Source organism: Poecile atricapillus, chromosome 1, assembly GCF_030490865.1.
Source record: "Poecile atricapillus isolate bPoeAtr1 chromosome 1, bPoeAtr1.hap1, whole genome shotgun sequence".
Classification (NCBI taxonomy): Eukaryota; Metazoa; Chordata; class Aves; order Passeriformes; family Paridae; genus Poecile; species Poecile atricapillus.
In genome coordinates this window covers 176,047,937-176,048,151 of record NC_081249.1, presented here as the reverse complement: position 1 = coordinate 176,048,151, position 215 = coordinate 176,047,937, and positions in this window count along the sequence as shown.

Genomic DNA, 215 nt, shown 5'->3' with positions numbered 1-215 from the left:
CCAGCTTAGCAAGAGCATACAGTAATATTTTATGAACAAACACATTTCAAAGATAAATAAGAAAATCTCAGAAGGTGTTGTTGATGAACACACATTGCAGCAATTGCAATAATGTGTTCTTAAAAGAAACAGAAGGAGAAGAAATGCTTTGTACTTTAACTCAAGAAACTGGAAACATTTGTCAAGGCTAAGTAGGAAAGTAATTTAAAAGGTAT